This window comes from Myxine glutinosa, chromosome 6, assembly GCF_964187855.1.
Source record: "Myxine glutinosa chromosome 6, kmMyxGlut1.1, whole genome shotgun sequence".
Lineage (NCBI taxonomy): Eukaryota > Metazoa > Chordata > Myxini > Myxiniformes > Myxinidae > Myxine > Myxine glutinosa.
Window position 1 is genome coordinate 31062036 of NC_136266.1, and position 18909 is coordinate 31080944.

The window sequence follows — 18909 nt, forward strand, 5'->3', positions numbered from 1 at the left end:
GTGATTTTCCTTTACTTTGGAATTGAACTCACCTGTGGTGAGTTGCAGGTGCCTGAAATATAAAAATCACTCATTCAACCAGTTTCAATCGAGAAAAGAAGTCGTTCTGCTGTTTTGTGTCATTGTGTGCACCGCAATGAGCAAGGAGAAAATAAAGAAAACCAGCGAATTGTCTGAGGAGGTCAAACACAAGATTGTGGCCAAGCATGGCCAATCTCGATGCTACAAGTCCATCTCCAGATACCTTGTTGTTCATGTGTCCACCGTACGCAATGTTATCAGGAAGTTTAAGGCCCATGGCACTATAGCCAACTTCCATGGACGTGGCCGCAAGAGAAAACTTGATCGAATATTGCAGTGAAGGATTGTTCAAATGGTGGAGAAAGCACCTCGATCAACTGCCAAACAGATTCAAGCTGACCTTCAGACACAAGGTATGACAGTTTCAACTCATACCATCCGTCGCCAACTCAATGAAAGGGGGTTCCATGGTAGGAGACCCAGGAGGACCCCACTGCTGAGAAAGCCAGACTGGAGTTTCCAAAACACACCTGAACAAGCCAAAATCCTTCTGGGAGAATGTCCTGTGGAAAGATGAGTCCAAATAAGAGCTTTTTTGGTAAAGCACATCATCTCTATGCTTATAGTAAACAAAATGAAACCTTCAAAGAAAAGAACACCTTCCCTACAGTCAAACATGGAGGAGGTTCAGTGATGTTTTGGGGTTGCTGTGGTGGCTCTGGCACTGGGTACCTTGAATGTGTGCATGGCATCATGAAATCAGGAGATAACCAAGGCATTTTGGAGCGCAATGTTCAACCTGTCAAAGCTAGGTCTCCGTCGAAGGTCATGGGTCTTGCAGCAGGACAATGACCCCAAACACACTTCAAAAAGCACCCAGGAATGGTTCAAGACAAAACGCTGGATTATTCTGAAGTGGCCAGCAATGTGTCCAGATATAAATCCCATTAAGCACCTGTGGGGAGATCTGAAAACATGAGTTGGGAGAAGGCACCCTTCAAATCTGTGAGAACTGGAGCAGTTTGCACAAGAAGAGTCGGCCAAACTGCCAGTAGAGAGGTGTAGGAAGTTCATTCATGGTTATAGGAAGCACATGACTGCAGTTATTTGGTCCAAAGGCTGTGCTACCAAATATTAAGTCTGGGGTGTCAATAATTTTGGCAATGCCATTTCTTTTTATTTTCTGATTTAAAAGGATATATTAAGTTCTGAATCAAAAACAACGGTTCTGTAATATTAACAGTGAAACAAAGAATTGTGGAGACGAAATACTTTTCTCAATTTCAACTTTTTAGAGAAAATTGTGATTTATTTGAAGAAATTGCAAGGTGCCAATATTTTTGGCCACGACTGTACATAATTAGGTGTCTGTCTACCTATCTGACCATCATACATTCAATAATTACTTATACCATGTCAAACAAACTTGCCAAACGGGTTAAAGGTCACACGACGGAGGTTGTAGGATTTTATTTGCTCCCCCCTCTAAGGGGTTTTTCATCCTTGGACAAACGCTGCGTGAAAATGTACAAATAGGTTTTCGCGGGGCACCACTACTGGAAGTAAAAAATATTGTAAACCATAAACACGTGTGATTACCTTTTTTAAACAGTCACTACTGCTGTTTAACACTAAACTGAAAGCAAGGAAACCTGATGTTCTTGAGGCATTATGTGCTTATCGCGTACCCCACAGACCAACGGATCATAGCCTAGATCTACTGTAATCTACATACCCTAGAGAGGATAATAGCATGACCCGTCATGTTGCTCCCATATGGAGCGGGTGTACTAGCGTGATAAAAACAACATTCAAAGGTGACACTTTATGATGTGTGCCCCTTAAGGTTCCAACTTGGAATTTCCATGATCAACATGAATCAGGATGCTGCCAAAGCCAAAATTGTCCTCATTCCTGTTTTAATTGATCTGGATGTCAATGTGTCTACTTGTCCTACTCTAATTTAGATCATATATTCTCAGATCTACTGCAAAGTATGTTCCATGCCGAGGCTCTACATGGTTAGATGCTCAGTCTTGCTTGTCATTTGGATTTGTGATCAAAATGGCGGACACACGTTCATCCCGAGTTACAACCTGGGTAAGAAACCTTCATGGATCGTCCATATTTGCTCTAATATTTCTTCAGAGATTTGTTGTCATCATCTTATCTGGTTCTTCATCAACATTATCAGGAGGAATTTTTCAGATGTCATTTTTCAAATTATCCAACATGTCAGCAACGCAGCGAGTGGTTCTATAACCTCATTATTCAAAATCACTTTTTGATCACATCGGGGGAGAGGGGTTTACTCTTGGGATCATTCTTCACTCTTTCTTTACATATTTTAACCTCATGAACCCACCCCTTCACAACTGTACAAGAAACGTTCTCAAACCATTTATATATGGATTTTCTGCAGGATCAGCCATTTTTTGTTTCAAATAACTTTTTGTCCGGTATAATTTCCAATCTTGTCCTTATTCGACATTTAGGCTTTAGATAGATTTTCTAATATATCTGAAATAAATAAATAAATAAAATCAAGTTCAGCGGTGGACAACAGAGAACGACACATTAAAAGCAATAAAATATTTGCAACCAAACAAATTGTTTCACGATGTGATTTCTTGTTCAGGTTGGGTTTGCTAAGTCTTGCACTCCGTAATTCCACGTAAGAAATCCAGTTTATAAAACGAGATATAGTAACTAGCAAAGTACCGCAGCTTAGTGACCTGTTGGGTCGTTTCTAGCGTACGTTTGGTTTTGAGGATCTGACCGATGGTGATAAAGTTGTTTGAGTGAGACCCGTCCCAAGCCGAACGCAGAGAGTTACATTAAAACCCCCAAAGGCACCATCAAAATGGAAAACTGCCAGGGAAATTCAACGCACAAACCTCGAGAGAACAAGTGGATGGTATGGACTTTTTGGACCAAAATGTGTATATAAGACTACCTCAATTTGTCAGCGTATATTATGTATGCATAATCGCCTCCGACCACCAAATCCCTCTTTTTAACAACCACTTACAATTCAATGTGAAATAGATACAAATCCTTCATAGTAATGCTATGAAGAAGATTTCCAGTTTTTCCTTCCTGAGAGTTTCCTTCTGTATCCATCTTGTCCGCCCCATGTGTCCTTTCCTGCATCCATCTTGTCCGCCCCATGTGTCCTTTCCTGCCCCTCCATTCTTCCACACATCCACTGTTTGTCCAAGTCTGCCTCCATCTTGTCCTTCAACTCCGCTGTTGGTGTCCCTCACAATTTACTATCACTCTTGGCCTGTTACATCCTGATCTGCTCAGTGTACTATCTCTTCTACGAGCTTTGATTATGTTTACAAAAAAAAAAAACGAGTAAAACGCCACTCGGTAGAGAGCATACCTCCAGCAGGCTGAACAGTTTACATGTAGTGTCCCACTGATAGGCCAGATCTATATCCGGACATTAACCAAAATCGAATCGGCTTGTTCTCGTCACATACCCAGCATGTCCACCAAGTTTCATCCAAATCCGTCCACAACTTTTTGAAATATCATGCCATTATATCGTTTTTGGCCCCATCTCTCAATAGTGGTCACAAATTTTTTTTTAATATTATTGTATCCAGATAATTCAGATATTCATCAAAATTGCATAAATCTGTCCATGCCGAAACTCTCCACCAGGTTTCCTCCGAATTCATCAACAATTTTTTGGAAATATCGTACTATATATTGGTTTTAGCCTTAATGGTGAAGAATCACATAAAAAATTCTCAGATCCGGATCTTCACCAATATCTAATCATTTCGTCCTTGTTACATACCCAAACTCTCCACCAAATGTCGTCCAAATCCTGTTCACAAACAAACAGATAAGTGGCGGAGGAAATAAGTAACATCTTCATCATCAATATGTTGGAGTTCCCATCTAGAGAAGGATAAAAAGGTACTGGAAAAAGTACAAACAGAAGTGATGGGCTACGAAAGCCATTCTAAGTATCAGAGGTACCATATGAAGAGACAACAACAACAACAACAACAACAACAACAACAGGCATTTTAAGGCCATTTCCCCTGCAAGAGCGGGGGTTAGCCTTGCGGTCCCCATGACAATCTTCTCCATTTTGCCCTATTTTCTGCATCTCTCCTTGTTAACCCCCTTCCCCGCATTTCTTCTTCCACCATCTTTAGCCAAGTCTTTCTCGGTCTTCCCCGTCCTCTACTTCCTTCTACATTCATTTCCATCACTCTTCTCAACCAGTCACTTTCATCCTTCCTCAACACATGACCAAACCATCTCAACCTTTCTCTCTTCACAGCATCAATCACAGGCTCTATTCCCATCATCTTTCGCAATTCATCATTTGTCTTCCTCTCTCTCAACGATACTTCGCACATCCACCGAACCATTCGCATTTCCACCCTTTCCAGCCTTCGTTGCTGCTCTACAGATCACATTACCCATGTCTCGCTCCCATAAATCATAACACTTCTCACACATGCAGCATACACCTTTCCCTTCAGCTTCAACGACACTCCCCTCATCAGCACGCCACTCAGTTCCCGAAACTTCTTCCATGCACATCTCACTCTAGCAACCGTTGCCGAGTCTGATCCACCTTCTCCATTCAGCATGTCTCCGAGGTAGCAAAATGTTTTCACACCTTCCAGCTTCACGCCGTCTCCAAGATCCAACTCAACATTTCAATATGTTCAATATGTTTCAATACCATATGAAGAGAGACTGAAAATAATGACCCAAACAACACTGCAAAGTAAAACGATTTCTGGAGGCCTGCTCCAAAATTCCCACATCTCCCACCACATCGACCTATTACATGAAGAAACTCTCTTTGAAAGAGCAGAACATGTGGTGGGTACAAGGGGTCATTCATTGAAACTGAAAAAAAGAAAGAAACGCGCTCATCTGGATGTCAAGAAATATTTCTACATCCAGCCGTAGAGTGGTGGATGAGCGAAGTTACAACTACCAGACAAAGCAGAAACCACTAAATAAGGACCATCCTTCAAGAAGGATCGATCAAAACATACTGAACCATACATCGTCTTCTTCAGTCTTCCCCTTAACGTCCAACCGATGGACGTTGCACACATTGATGCCTCACCCCTGAATGCAAAGCAGCAGTCGAAAAGTTAGAGATGGGTCTAAATACAACTAACACAACACATTATTAGCATATCTCTTACTTTGGAACCTATTTTCGTCATTATCTGTTGGAATGGTGTGGGTGACCATCTGCAAAGCCAACCTCCAAAACCAGCCACAAACTGGGCACCCTCCATTGTTCCAAGTCTTTCCTTTAAAAAAAATCTGGAAAAGTCAGCACTACTCATACTAAAAGGCCTTTGTCCGTCGCTCATTGGATACAGCTCTCCGCTATGTGCTGGCGCCCCAGCATCACATCCGTTTCTCGTGGATTCTCTCCAGCAATGAGGCCGAAGTACCGCACTATGCTTCAATTCACGATTATAATGCAAAAGAGCACACATCCACAGTAAGGAAATTCCGCAAAATGCTAAATGATCTTCCAATTTTATGGAGGATATGTTTTGTCATGGTGCATATAACCTTTCATATTTTTATACGCGCATTGCGTGTGCATATAACCTTTTATATTTGCGAAGTTTATATTCACACGCAATTAACGCAAGAAAAGACATCCCTAACACCCCCCCCCCAAATCACCTTTTACATCTTCAGCATCAAGCATTCATGTAGTTAGAGTTTGCCAATACAACGCACAAAGTTTTCTGGGAAAAGTCAGATTTTCAATCTGTTTCTCTCTCAAGTAATTGCGTCACTACATTGGACCTTCAGTCATCTTCCAACTATTTACAAAGAAACAATTTAAGCAATCTCACTATCGAAGTCTTCGTTAATGCAGGACGACTCGCGATTCATGTCCTCAATGGCCGTCTCATTCGGACAATGCACCTCCTCCCCCTTTTTCTCCTCGACAGCCAACTCATCCTTGCAAACCGCTTGCGACGTTGACCAGACTAACGAAGGTCTAACTGGATCCAAATCGGCACACGAGGAGCTCATCTGATGCCACTTGCACGGACATTAATTTTCTCCAGCGCATGCAGCCGATGAAGCCGGTGCTCCGGCCTGCCTCTAATTACGACCGGGCGAAATGACAGTCGGTCATTTAGAGGAAGTGTAAAAAGGCAAGGAGAGAAGAAGAAAAAGAAAAAGAAAAAACCGACAGCGGCTGAATGCAATTATCCTAACGGGAATAATCCGACCAGGAATCGTTCTCACGTGCTACAGGGCACGTGCGCATTAGGACACATCACCGAGTCACATATGAACCTGACTTCATTGATGTACAGGGTCAAAAGTCGCGCTGTAAATGTAATATATGGCACTTAGGTCATCAATATACATAAAAGGGTTACCTTTGAAGACGCATGTGAGAATATTGACTGTTGCATTGTGGGTAATTATGGTGGGTAAAAATTTTAAAGTCCGCATCTCAAGGGGCGTTATTACGGAAGGATGCCATGTTGTTCCATGATGATATATTTGCAAAGCTTTTGCACACTAATGGTGGTGCAGATGCATTCGCAAAATGCATGTTCTTTGGAGACAGCTGGGCACATCAAGCAAACACGATGCGTTGAAAGTTAAACTAAGAGGTGAAACAGTTGGTGCAAAGATGGCAAGTGGAAAATACAAGGAAAAGCACAAATATATACAGGGTGACTCAAAAATCCGGAACCACAGGAAAACTTTACTATAATTCACCGACCAGTGTGTTTCTTTGTTTGTTACGTCACAACTCCTGCAGTTCTGGGCCGATTACATCCAGACTTGCTACATAGGATCAGCATGACCCCAATTAGTGTATAGGGGTGTTTTGCTTTTAACTTTTTGATGGTATTGAGGGAGGCGGGGGGGAAGAGGACGCAATTATATCTATGTAAATGTGTATCGTGTAGCGCCACCTCTAGGTGGGAGAGGGTATTACAAGTCCCCACACTTTACACTTTATAGTACAGTATTCCTGTCCCGACAATTTCCAGTGCAGTGAAGTGTTTTGAATTATAAGCAGTAGGTGTGTTTTTGCCTCATGGACGTAAACCAGGTCATTTTAATTATATTTTCGGGAGCGATTGAGGGAGCTGTCAGTTACCTATGCACCGGCCAAATAAAGATATGCGTCCGAAGAACATGATGGATGCTTCAGAACAAGGTCGCCCATAGGGCAGGTATTCTGCTAGTGTTTTTAAATTTATCTTATTTATTAATATATATTTTTGAGACTATGCCTTTCAGAAGGACAGAACATTGTGGACAGATACAATGGTCCCCATGTGGTCCAGATTTAATGCCACTTTTTACTCCCGCCAGGGAGCAATGCACTCGATCGTGTCCGTCTGTCCGTGTCCGTCTGTCTGTCTGTGTGTGTGTGTGTGTGCGTGTGTGTGTGTGTGTGTGTGTGTGTGTGTGTGTGTGTACGTGAACAAGATATCTGGAAAAGTTCTGAATTGATTTGGATGAAAGTTGGTGGGATGATTGCCCTTGGGATAAGGAAGAATTGATTAGTTTTTGGTGAAACTCAGGATATTATTCCGGATCCAGGAATTTTTTGAAGGATTTTTTACCATTGGAAGATATGGCTCAGCAGCGGCCACCCACGGCGGGAGTATGCGCTCTACTGAGTGGCGTTCTTTTTTTTTTCTTTTTTTTGTATACAAGATCGAGGCTCGTGTAAGAGCTAACATTAATGACAAAAAAACAAACAAACAAAAAAAAAAACGGACACATTAGACGAAATAAAGGGAGCGGGAGACAAGATGGGGAGAGGGCGAAGTACACAAGCACAACATTTGAGAGCAGGGACATTGGGAGATCTGTGGGAGGTAGGGGGCTTGGGGGGAGGAGGCGTGGGAAGGGGTGTGGGGTGGGAGAGGAAAAGAAAACACGTGGACACTGCTAGGACTTCCAGGAAAGAAGTCGGTATTTCAGAAAAGTGGATCTGGGGTGAATTAACAGGGGAAGAAAAGATCAAGGTTTTGGATTTTTTTTTTTTTGTATACAGAATCGAGGCTCGTGAAAGAGCTAACATTTATTTCACAAACAAATCCAACAGACAAACAAAATATATCAAAAGAGGGAGCGGTAGACAAGATGGGGAGAGAAGGGGAAGCACACAAACAAAACATTTGAGAGCAGGGACATCGGGAGATGTGTGGGAGGGAGAGGGCTTGGGGGGAGGAGGCGTGGGAAGGAGGGTGGGGGGTGGGAGAAGTATAAAACACAAGGACACCAAGGACTTCCAGGACAGAAGTTGGTATTTCAAAAAAGTGGATTTGGGGTGAAATTAGCGGGTGTAGAAAAGATCAAGGTTTTGGATGGGGGAAGATAAGAGATGGTGGTGAACAGCTGTTTTAAAGACCTGGAGGGAGGTGTGGGATTGAAGAGAGTGAGGGAGTTTGTTCCAGAGGCGGGAGAAAAGAGGAATGAAGGAGTGAAGGTGAGCAGAGAGTCTTTATTTTGGCAGTTTAACCATAAGAGGGTTGCAGGCAGATCTTGTGCGAACTGTAGGAGCACTTGGGGGACAGAGCCCAGAGAGAGCTGGGGGGGGGGGGGGGGGTGGGCAAGGCCGGAGAGGAGTCGGTAGAAGACGGAAAGACCACCAACCTGCCTGCGGTGAGTGAGTGAGAGGCCCTTGGGGTTAGCTTCATCGCGGGAGATTCCAATGATTCTGAACGCTTTGGTTTTAGCAGCGTGAAGCCGAGCGAGGTTTGAGGCAGGAGCACCAGCCCAGAGGGGAGAGCAGTATTCCATTTAGCTGCGGTTGAAAGCCTTGTATGTGGTGAGGAGCTCAGGTGTGCCAAGGAAGGACTTCGCACGGCGGAGGATGCCCAGTCGGCGACTGGCTTTGGAGACTAGCTTGGAAATGTGGTTTTCCCATGAAAGATCATGGCAGATAGTGAGATCCAAAAACTTGAGTGACAAAACTTCTTGGAGAGCATTGTTCAGAAAGTAGATGGGAGGGTTGTCCAGACGGTCTTTTCGAAGAGACATAGTGAGAGTGTGAGATTTATCAGGATTGAAAGACATGTTCCACTTGTTTGACCAGTCTGTAATTTTGACCAGTTCTGCAGAGAGTGAGGAGGTGACTGCCGATCTGAGGGATGAGGTATGGAGCGGCAGAGAGTGGAGTCATCAGGAAAGAGATAGAGACGATTTTCCAGAGAGTCGGAGAGATCATTGATGAAGACCAGAAAAAGCACAGGGCCCAGAACACTGCCTTGGGGAACTCCAGCCTAAACAGGAAGGGGAGATGAGAGAAATCCATTCAGGGTCACACGTTGGCTATGACCAAAGAGGAAGTCAGCAAGCCATGCGTGGAGATTTCCATGGATACCATAGGAGGAGAGTTTGGTGAGCAGAGCGGGGTGCCAGACAGTATCGAAGGCACGTGATATATCAAGGGACACAGCTCCAATTTCCTGTTTGACATTGAGGACCTCCATCCATTGTTGAGACAGCAGAAGCAGCATGTCCAGAGTAGAGTGACCTGGTCTGAATCCAAATTTATGATCAGAGATCAAGCCATTGGAGAAGAGGAAGGATTTGATATCCGAAGCAATGATGGATTCCATGACTTTGCTGATGATTGGGAGCAGGCTGATTGGTCTGTAGTTGCAAGGATCTGTTTTTGCACCTTTTTGTGTACAGCGGTAATGTTGGCTGATTTTGATGCTGAAGGCAGATGACCTTGAGCAAAAGAGAGGGTGAAGAGAACAGAGAGAAAGTGTGAAAGAGTGGCAGAGCAGAATTCTAGGACCCATGGGCTGATGCCGTCAGGTCCAGTTGCAGAATCAGAGTCGAGGATTGACAGAAACTTCTCCACCTTGTCAGGAGAGAAGGACACAGAATGCAGGAGCAACTGGGTATGACTGGGTACGGTGGGTACAGAGAGAGACTGGTTTGGAACACAAGATTTTGAGGCAAACACAGAGTTGAGGCATTCAGCTTTTTCACGTGCAGAGTCAGCTGTGTAGCCGTTTGAGGTAAGGGAGGGGATGGAGGGGGAACAAACGCCAGAAACAGATTTGACAAGACGCCACCAGGATTTGGAAGAGGGAGACAGGTTTGAGAGTTCACTCTTGAGAGTAGAGAGATAGTTTCCTGGCTCTCCAGAGGGTAGACACACACTTGTTCCAGGGCTTTGTGAAAGGAAATGAGATTGCCTTCCGTTGGATTTGCCTTGCAGGAGGCGGAGGCAAGTTGTTTCAGGGCAACTGCCTCACCACAAGATTCTGTGTACCATGGACGGGAGGAAGGGTATGACAACTGAAGATGGGATGGGATAAATCTGTGCATGAGAGAGAGCAGTTTACTTTGGAAGAATTCCCAGGATGAGTTGATGTCAGAGGCAGTGGAGATGGGAGACCAGTCCAGATGCTTTATGGCTGCTTGAAGACTGTGCCAGTTGGCCTGAGTGAAATGCCAGACTCGTCGACGTTGAGGAGGCTCTCTGAGAATGGCCAGAGAGATATCTAATCTACTTTAACAAGCATATGGTCAGATGAACTGATTGGAGCAGAAGAAGAGCAGCAGACATTTGCAGGGAAGTTTGTCATAAACAAGTCTAGAAGAGCAGATGCTCCGTTGACTGAGATCCGGGTGGGAAATTGACAGATTGGGTCAGTCCCAGTGAGTCGCAGAAGTCCTTTGCTGAGGTGCCATGGCTGGTGAGAGAGGTAACCGCCCCCAGCCAGCTGGCATGATGATAGTTGAAGTCGCCACATATGAGGAAGAGAGAGTTGGGATGAGTAGATAGAAGTTTGTCCATGTTATCAGACAGCGAGATGTAGATGGCGTCATCACTGTTTGGTGGACGGTACAGAACACATTTGAACAAAAGGTGGGAGCGAAGGGGACCGTAGCCAGAGGTACTCCTGGGGGTGGGGTGGAGAGAGGGCAGTGCAGGGAGAGTGAGGAAGAGAGTTTTTGATAAAGATAGCAACCCCACCTCCAGGACGTGGCTCAGGTCTATCATACCGGAGGAGGGAGTAACCAGGCAGAGATATTAAGTAACCAGAGACATCTTGAAGGAGGAAAGTTTCTGTTCAGCAGATTATGTCTGGTTTGTCAGAGGCAACCTGTATGGAGAGATCAATAAGGTTTGAGCAAAGGCCCCCGATGTTTGAGGTCCATACTGTTAAGGAATAAAAAGGGGGAGCATCGGATACAGGACAGGGGAGGGGAGAGGTAGGGAAAGATGAGGAAGAGGAGGAGGAGTTAGGGAGAGTTGTTGATAGTGTGTCAGAGATTTCAGAAGAGCGAGGAGAAAGGGAATGATGAGGAGGACAAAAGGTTTGATGGTGATTGGATGAGGCACAGTAAGGTGTGCTTTGAGGAGGGGTGAGAGGGGAGAATTGGAGAAAAAAGGAGGGTGGGGAGATTTGAAGGGGAGGAGGGAGGGGGGAGTTTTGAAATGGAGGGGTGAGGGGGTATTTAGGAGGGGAGGAGTGAGGGGGAGTTTAGGAGGGGATGGGCGAAGGGGGGGTTTATGAGGGGAGGGGCAAGGGGGGAGATTTGAAAGGGATGGGATAGGGGGGAATTCAGGAGGGGAAGGATGAGTTTGGATTTAAGAAAGTGTTTGACGATTAATGGAAAACGAACATTTATTGCAAAATGAGTTTCGAGTGATTTTCAAGTCAGAGATCCGTTTGAAAACGTTGGAGGAGGGGTGGAATGCAGGTGAGTTTAGGGAATGTAGGAAGGAAGAACTGTAAGAGATTGAATTTTCATTTGAAATGAAGAGATTTGGTGAGCAACTCGAAAATAATCTTTTAAAGAAGAAGAAGAAGAAGAATGTGTTGTAATATAGGACAGAATACAACACTTCAGGGGAAAGTTTCAACATTTTAAAACTAAGCCGTGAAAACTATCTGGGGAAATTCCCTAAATGGGGGCATGAAGGATTCCTAAGGGGGATTAAGGATTCCAGCACAGGTTCAGAAGCAGGAACACAATGATAGAAGATTGACAAAGGAGAGCAGATAACGTAGGCACAGGGAGGTGTATAAACAATATATTAGTATGGGAGGAGAGGTCTACTTTTTTAATTCTTCGTTAATGTTTTTTTTGAAGGTTAGGTGAAAGTGGATCAGAGGAAGAAAGATAAAGTTGAAGAAGTATGGTGAGAACTGAATTGGAAAGGTGACTTTTGGCTGGAGGATCGAGTTATGAAGGAAGGAGAGGAAAAAACAGAAAAAAATGGGTGGGGCGAAACACGTGGTTGAAGAACGAACGAACAAGGGAAAGAGAAGGAAATTAGATAAAAAAAATTTGTATTAATACGAAATAGAGGGTAAGATGTTCGGGGCAGTATGGAGTGAAAAAAGACTGGAAAAATGGACCACAAGCGAAAGTAAATGGACCATAAACGACCGCCGAGAGGACACACTAAAGCCTCGAGGCCTGGAAAACCAGGCCTGAAAATGCGGCAGGAACCAACAGACGATTATACACTGGTATGCACGATTTACACCGAGATCTAACAGGAAACACACAGTAGGCACTCACACCGTAAAATAAAAATACAGTTTTGACAAAAATACAAATGGTAAAAATTCTTAACTTTGGTAGCATGGAGAGCTTGGAAAAACACACGACCTCACCGGCAAAACCGGAAGCCACATCAAACCGGAATTTTATTGGTCTTCACAGCCTTGTAATATACCTGCCTGCTGCAGTGCTTGAGCGTTAGCTTATTGCATTAGCATTAGCTGATGTGTTTTTTTGCATTTTGTCACATCATTCATAATTTTTTTCATTTTGTCACCCAGCCAAGCCAGCCATGCTCATGCCCCGGAAACACAAAACCAAGAACTAGCAAAACAACAAACAACAACATGCATTTTAAGGCCATTTTCCCTGCAAGAGCGGGGGTTAGCCTTGCGGTCCCCATGACAATCTTCTCCATTTTGCCCTATTTTCTGCATCTCTCCTTGTTAACCCCCTTGCCCGCATGTCTTCTTCCACCGTCTTTAGCCAAGTCTTTCTCGGTCTTCCCCGTCCTCTACTTCCTTCTACATTCATTTCCATCACTCTTCTCAACCAGTCACTTTCATCCTTCCTCAACACATGACCAAACCATCTCAACCTGTTCCTCTTCACAGCATCAATCACAGGCTCTATTCCCATCATCTTTCGCAATTCATCATTTGTCTTCCTCTCTCTCAGCGACACTTCGCACATCCACCGAACCATTCGCATTTCCACCCTTTCCAGCCTTCGTTGCTGCTCTACATTCATGACCCATGTCTCACTCCCATAAATCATAACACTTCTCACACATGCAGCATACACCTTTCCCTTCAGCTTCAATGACACTCCCCTCCTCATCAGCACGCCACTCAGTTCCCGAAACTTCTTCCATGCACATCTCACTCGAGCAACTGTTGCCGAGTCTGATCCACCTTCTCCATTCAGCATGTCTCCTAGGTAGCAAAATGTTTTCACACCTTCCAGCTTCACGCCGTCTCCAAGATCCAACTCAACATTTCCTCCATCTGCAGCTCTCTCTGTGCACACCTTACATTTGAATGTAGCTGCCACACTGGTTAATGACCCTCTCAGACCACATTTTTGATGAACCCACTCAGCGCACATTGTACATTGAATGGAGTTCACTCCGACACCCTTCCTGCACACAGCACATGGCCACTTCCCAGTTCTTTCCACCTCACCACATGCTTTACCACTTGCCATCACCTTCGTCTTTCCTATATTCACCTTCAGACCTTTTGTCTCCGTACTTTCCTTCCACTTGTTCATTTTATCCTTCAGTCCATCCATACTTTCCGCAACCAACACCAGATCATCTGCATACAACAACTCCCACGGTAAACCCTCCTTTACGGTCTGAGCCAGCACCTCCATCACAGCTACAAATAGTAGTGGACTTAGTACCGACCCCTGATGCACTCCTACCTTCACCTCAAACTCACCACTGTTCCCGTCCTTCGTCCTTACAGCTGTGCGCGCTCTTTTGTACATTGCCATCACAACTCTAATCAACCATTCCTCCACTTATAACTTCCTCAATGCCCATGTCAATACTTTGCGTGGAACCCTATCGAATGCTTTCTCCAGATCAACAAACCCAAGAAACAACTTCTTCCTCTTCTCCATGTACTTCTCCTGCAACTGCCTCACAATAAAGAGCGCGTCTGTCGTTCCTCTTCCTGGCATAAATCCAAACTGCATTTCGTCGATCTTCACCTTCTTCCTTATCCTCCCCTCCAACACCCTTTCCAATACCTTCATTCCATGCTCCAATAACTTTATCACTCGGTACGAGCCACACTCCAGAGGGTCACCTTTCCCCTTGTATAGAGGGACAAGTGTACTCAGTTCCCAATCCACTGGAATGTGGCCTTCTTTCACCACCAGATTACAGATCTCTGTCATTCTCTTCACACCCCAACTTCCTGCTGCCTTCAACATATCTCCCACAACTCCCGTCGGCCCTCCCGCTTTTCTACTCTTCATTGCTTTTATCGCTTCCTCAACTTCCTTCTCAGTTATCTTCTCTGCCGGTCCTAAAACTGGGTTACTCTCTATGTTGCCATCCCATCCATTCTCTGTATTCAACAGCATTTCTATATATCTTTTCCATCTTCCTTTAATTCCATCTGGGTCCACAACGATTTGTCCCACTTCATCCTCCAAGCAACTCACCCCCATCACATCACACCTCTCTTTCGCTATCTGCTTTGCAATCCTGAATACCGCTCTCTGACCCTCTTCCGAATCCAAGCGTTCTCCGAACATTTTCCTACATGTCTCCTGCGCCTTTGCTACCTCTTTCTTTGCAGCCTTCTTGGCTGCCTTATAACTTTCATGCTCTGCTTTTTCTGCTGCCGTACCCTTTGCCTTCTGCCACTGCTTGAACTTCTTCCTCTTCTCGTCAATCCTCTTTCCAACTTCATCATCCCACCACCATGTTTCCGAGTGCCTCGGTGGTCTTTTTGTCCATCCACATACCTCACCAACGGCTCCCAACAGACTATCTTTCATTGACATCCAACCACTTTCAAGCTCAACCACATCATCCTCGACCCGACTCAGCCTCTCTTTTAATGCCTCCCTTACTGTCACCTCTTTTAACCTCCACACCTTCATTCTCGGTTGGTACTTAACCCGCCGAGCTCTCCTCGCACCTTTCACCCTTATGTCGCAGACAACCAAGTGGTGCTGTGAAACAGCCTCCTCCCCTGGGATCACCTTTGTGTCCCGGAGGTGCCCCTTATCTCGCCTACGCACCATCAGGTAGTCAACAGTTGTCGTCGACCCACCTGACGTGTATGTAACAAGCTTATTATCCCCTTTCTGGAACTGAGTATTACAAATCAACAAATCAGCTCCATCAGCAAACTCCAAAATCCTTTCACCTTCTCCATTTCTCACACCATATCCGTAACCCCCATGAACTCCCTCAAAACCGTCCATACTCCTTCCCACATGTCCATTTAGGTCTCCTCCTACCACAACAACTTCCTCATCTTTCACGTTTTCCATCAGCTTCTCTATCGCACACCAGAACTCGTCCTTCTCTTCATCGCTCCGACCAACCTGCGGAGCATATCCCGAGATGATGTTCACCAAGAGCTTTCCAATCATCATTTTCACCATCATCAACCTATCACTCACTCTGGTCACACTCACCACACTGTCTACAAACTCCTCAGAAAACAGGACACCAACACCATTCACGCCCTCCAGGCACCCTTGCCACATAAACTTGTATTTCTGTCCCTGCCTACCCTTCACCAATCTCACACCACTTCCCTTCCATCTCGTCTCTTGCACACAACATATGTCCACTCTTCTTCTGACCAATACTTCCACCACTTCTCCTGAACTCCCTGTCATTGTCCCTACATTCCATGTCCCAAACCTCAGAAACCGATCTCCACTTCGGGCTGTACCCTGCCCATATGTAGTTGTAATTGTCATGGTTCTCTTTTTGAGGCAATGTTTTTATGGCCGGATGCCCTTCCTGACGCCAACCCTCTTCGTAAAACTAGCAAAAACAAGAACTAGCAAAACAAAGAACACTATTGTGTTCTTCATTACACCTCAAGATTTGCAGTATCAAGAGTCAAGAGGAAGGTCTAACTGGCTCATGTGGACATACCCACACACCATACACATCTCTGATATGAATGGCAAAAACTGGATGGTACAAGCAGCTGGATATATATATAATAAAATATAACCACCTTTTGAGGCCATTTTTCCCTGCAAAGCGGGGGTTGGCCTTTTTCGGGAACCGTGGTTGTTGTTGTTTTTCGGTCCCCTTTTTGAAGCAATGTTTTACGGCCAGATGCCCTTCCTGACGCCAACCCTTTTTGCCGCCTTTAACAACAAACAGGGAATTACCAGTGAACTGGTACTCAATATGCCGACCTCGGAAGGAATGAACCAAGCTGAGTCAACCCCCCTGGCGTTAATTCAGCAATCCGACCGGGATTCGAACCCAGGATCCTAGGTATATCCTTAAGCTGGCACCCTAGCCGCTAGCACAACACCAAAACCAGCTGGATAAGGTGAGAAAAAAACAGTGCTTGATTCCCAACACTACACCCACACGTGAACAACACCCAATGGAAACTCCACCAATCACACAACCCACACATCACCATGTCCAACCCGGACACTAAACCAGCCATGTTCATGCCCCGGAAACACAAAAACAAGAACTAGCACACACACACCCACTAACCCCCAGACATACAATACCAGATCACGAGTAAATAATATAAAGTGCAGAGCAGACTATCGATAATGTGATTGGCCGTTGTTGCTTAATGTTGGGCAAAATTAAAACGCTCCTCAATTGACCTCCCTCACCGGTATGTGACCGGAAAAGAATTGTCACCTCGGGAATAAAAGCGGACATCTGCCGAGCCTGGGGGTCTGTTGGCCTGAAAAAGCTCGATGGGAAGTGGGTGAAACTTCACACGACAGGGATTTCCTCTTGCGTGTGTATTACGAAATTAGCAGAGTAGATTTAGTTCCTTTTTGGCTGGATGCACATTTTTTCCTAAAAAAAAAATTGTTGCGGAAATGGCCATAGTGGAGGTAAAACTGTTTTGTGTAGAGTTAGATCTTTATCTGCCTTTGTTGAGAATAATGTAATTAATTACGCAGCAGTCTCATTATCGGGTTTACCAACCATCTTTTCATTGTCCTGTCAATTTCCTATGCATATATTTTGTCGTGTCATTGATTGGGCTCGAAGGAGAGAGGATAATTATTATTCTCACGTTCGTCCTTGAGGGTGTATATTCAGTAAAGAATAAGGGGTTTATCGTTGATTCATTTTTGATTGTTATTGAGATTTTTCATTCTTATTGCTTCATTCTTGTATCCTTCCCACATGCCATTTGCTTTTAGTAAATACATTTGGTCTCGGGGTGAATTCCATTTGGTCTACCTGCTTCATTTGGTGGTTTAAGCTGGTTGCAGTGTCGTTGGAGTGTAGTTCAAACTGCTTTAGACAGTGCTCATGACATGATGGTTTGCTCGGCTGATTTAGATTGGTCATGGGCATCTAACGGCACTTCACCTGTTTAACTCCACGGTCCCACGAGCATTGTAATGTGCCAAACAGGTATGGGAACTTGTTTGGGACTGTGGACTTGGCTGGTGGTTGCGGTCATTTTGACACGATTTGCAATAGTCAAATGGGAAACTAGAATGGACCCACAGCTGTAACAATATATATATTGTTACGGATGCGGGGGACGGCACTCCCGTTAGCAAGGGGGGGTTAATCCCCTTGTCCTGTTAAGCTGGCCATCCGACCGGTCCTGGGGGTATGACGTCACTTCCGGTCAATGGTAAGTAGGGTTGTAAGCCCAATTTGTCTTAATACCTAAGTACTACCACCGGCCGTAAGCAAGGAAATACTCCCACCCGGGCCGCAGCGTGGTTGGATTGCGCCGAGCGAAGCGAGCCGCGACTCGGGCCGTTACCAAGAGACTAAACCCGATTATAAAGCAGTTTGGCCAAAATCGCGCCACAGGTACTCAATCGAGAGAAGGGACTAAAGCGATCGGATGAGAATGAAACCAAAGAATAAGGAGGAACAGTTATTTATTAATTATTTACACAAAACCAAAGAAAGAGAAACGAAAGTAATTTACAGAAGAGAAAGGAGATACACAGGGCAAGTCTTAAACAGTCTTAATTATGGAACCCCAGACAACCCAAAGGACAGACCATGGACTTACACGACAAAGGGAATTGCAGGCAGGGATGCGCCAGGGAGCGAATGGTCCAGGCCGATGGTAAGGGTGCGCCAGGGAGAGAAGGGTCCAGGCAGCGGTAAGCGTTGAGGTTCACGCTCCGGGCTCGAAGCGAACAGCAGCCGGCAGCTCCGCATCTCAACAACCCGCGACAATAGGGCCCAAGAGGGTCTCGGTATATTGCCGCAATACGAGCACCCCCTCACGTCTCTCTCTCTCTTCTCTGGTTCGGCTGGATCACTCATCTGCGTAAGCAGTCCCTCGCAGTTGCTTTTATTGCTTGTCGCCGTATCAAGCCGCGGGTTGCGAGGGCACGCCTACCGGTTCGCTCACCGCGGTGCTGGTTGGTGGTTAGGGCTGGCTGACTCCACCTCCGATGATGACGATGTGCCACGCCCGTGATTTGGCGGCTCCTCCCCCCTTCTTCTCCGGGATGGAGCACATGGGCAATGGCGTCTTGCGGGATAGAAAACCATTCGTACTGCTTTTGAAGGGAACGAAAGGGACCTATCTGATTTGATTAATGCAACGTAGAGTCAAACTATTGGAAACACAGCCTTACCTGAAACACATAATAATGAAATAACTATGA